The sequence below is a fragment of the Pelodiscus sinensis genome, chromosome 1, assembly GCF_052426305.1.
Source record: "Pelodiscus sinensis isolate ZL-2025 chromosome 1, ASM5242630v1, whole genome shotgun sequence".
Classification (NCBI taxonomy): Eukaryota; Metazoa; Chordata; order Testudines; family Trionychidae; genus Pelodiscus; species Pelodiscus sinensis.
The window spans coordinates 250,563,948-250,566,826 of NC_143052.1; positions in this window are offsets into that span (position 1 = coordinate 250,563,948).

Below are 2,879 nucleotides of genomic sequence, written 5' to 3' on the forward strand. Positions count from 1 at the left end.
CTCATCTCAGAATCTTTTCTATCAGCAGTTTCCCCTTCAATCTCTTCCAAGAAAAGAACAATTAGATCAGTGGAGTCACATATCTCTCTCAAAATCTTATTTAGACTGAAAACTCTTAAGGGCACAGATTGTTTCTTACTCTACCTTTATATAGCACCTAGATCAAGGTTTCCCAACATATGGGTCACCATTACATTTCAAAAGGGTCGCCAGGTGTCTCCCCAGGTGGCTCTTAAGGAGCCATTCACATATTTTTTGAATTGCCCTGGGTCACCAAGTCTTCCTGAATTGTCAAAATGGGTCCTCATCTGGAAGATTGGGAACCGCCGATCTAGATATAATAGAGCCTCAAAATCTCATTAGCCTATAGGTGTTATTAAAAATATTCATAAAATTAAACTGCACTAGAACTTAAAGAACAGTAGAATTCTACCATACTTAACAATTGTAAATTCTGGAAAGAACATTTTATACTTGGGAGCCACTGTCAAACAAAACATATTTATTTCAAATACAAGGCTAGCTTACCACTAGAGAAAGATCTGCAACCACCTCTTTCAGCTGAATCTACAACTATGGATATTTGCTTGGGATATCAGCAAATATCCATAGTTGTGGATTCAGCTGAAGCAGGGATGTTAAATTTAGATTAATCAATCAAACAGTCGATGGGATTTTTCTTATAAAGGAAGCACACAGAGTGTGCGGGGCCAGCAGGGGAACTCCCGCTGGCCCCTCGCTCCCTGCAGGGCTTCCTTTTGAAATGTACAAGAGTCCCATTAGGGCTCTGTACATGTCAATGGCTGAGGCACTGCAAGACTCCTGTACGTTGCAAAAGCAGACTTGCAGCAGAAGCAACGCAAGTGGAGACTGCTTCTATTCCCACTCGCCGTTTCCACTGTGCCTCTACCTGCCCCTGTGGAGATGGTGCTATAGGGAACCAGCTTCTAAGCAGAAGGTTATCGGATACAACTAGTCTCTTACATCCCTCATCAGAAGGCATAATTTTCTACACAGAGGGTTTGGATTACTACTGTAAGACTCCTTCATGAAATACTTGACTCCCGGGAGCCCCAAGGTCAAGTCCTATCAAAATCATCTCAGCATTTCATCCTTCGGAGGTAGATAAATAAAGTTCTATGCAATTCACTGTATGTCTGTGGACTTTCAAATGTAGCAGTGGGCATCCTTCCTCAAGAGCCATAGGTAGGCTCCCTAAGAGGTAAAGAATTTATTCAGATGCTTTTATGGCAGACATGACTGAAGAGACCCATTCAAGAGAGAGAATTTCTGCCACATGTGTCACATTTCAAGGTGATGTTTTGACCCTTTGGGCTCAGACTTCTGCAAACTCTCGTCTCCTCTGCTGAACTGAACTGTTTCCTCTCATAACTCCAGAGACCTTTGTTTAGCGTGTTTCCAAAGGCTGCAGTGTTGAGTGTGATCTTCCCAATTGTTCACATCCATCTGATGTCACATTCAAAGGATGAAAAGTTAAAACTAAAGATCCTTCCACTATATGAGACATTAAAAAGATAACATTCAGGAACTGAAGTTTACACTCAGAACTCTCTCCAAGGAACAGAGATATTTAATTTCTGCTGTTTTCTAATCTTTAAGAGCTAGATGCACATTCTTCATACCCTAACAAAAATAAGATTACATCAGTTATTTCTCACCTTTAAATTTCTCTTCTCATAAAAAGTGACCCTCTGGGTCAACTTATCGATATGTTTCTTGAGGCAGGAATATGCAAACATCTTTCTCCAGGTATTAGCCCCATTATAGCCCTGAGGCCTTGTAGGGCACCTAAACTTCTGTAGAATAATACTGAAGTTGGAAAAACACAAGAAAGATAACTAGGAAAAAACAGAGGGATGTCTCAGATTGAGAGAGGCCTGTTTTACAAGATGTTAACAAGAAAGAAAAAATTGGTCTGTACTCATGCAGTGGCCCTCACTGACCCAGAGAACTGCTGAGAAGTGGCAAGAAGTACAACAGAGAGGAAAGTCGCACAGAAAAAACCCCAAAGTTACACCAACGTAGATACTCTTACATTGTAATAAAATTAAGTGGCTCATATGTAGAGCAGGTGAGAATTGAGGGATTTTGGTTTGCCTCTAGCTGCGATATATTGCTCCTGAAACAGCATGTGAAATTGGCATTATTGTCTGTTCACTGGATAGTCACGAAACAAAGAAATATAATTTTTTCTTTGCTGCTAATTGGCAGGTAGCCTACCACCTTTGGGAGTTCCAGTTGGAAAGCTGCATCTCTAGAGGCTTTCAGCCACAGAGATGTCCTGGCTCAAACAGATACTCCTAGGGATGCTATCACAGCATGGGAAGCCTGCTAGTCTGCCACAGGCTAGCAGGCACACTGAAATACCAAGACGGTATTTTCATGAATTCACTGCCTGCATCAATGCCAGTATTTTGTCTATTCTTATGGGAAGTCTAAGTTTCACATCACCTCTGAATTTGGACAATATTTGCCTTCACATGCTCAAATGACTCCTATGACTTCAATGAAAGTTATACACATCTGAAGGCAAAATGTATAATTTTAGATTAATATCACAGTAGATTAATACTACTACAGAGATCATTCCTGTTTGGATTATGTAAATTCTCACAGTGATGAATCTTGTGGTAGGGGAAGAGACAATAGACTTTTTTGTACTATGAATGATGCAGTGAACAAGAAACTTTGAACATGCAGTTTTTGAAGACAGGTAGATAGATAAAGTAACCAAACCTGGCAGATTTTTTCTCCCAGTACTCAAATTGTGTACATCAAACTTCACTGAGTTATGACATTGATAGATGGTGATGTAACAAAACTCACCATCCAATAGGAAATATAACTGACAAATCATC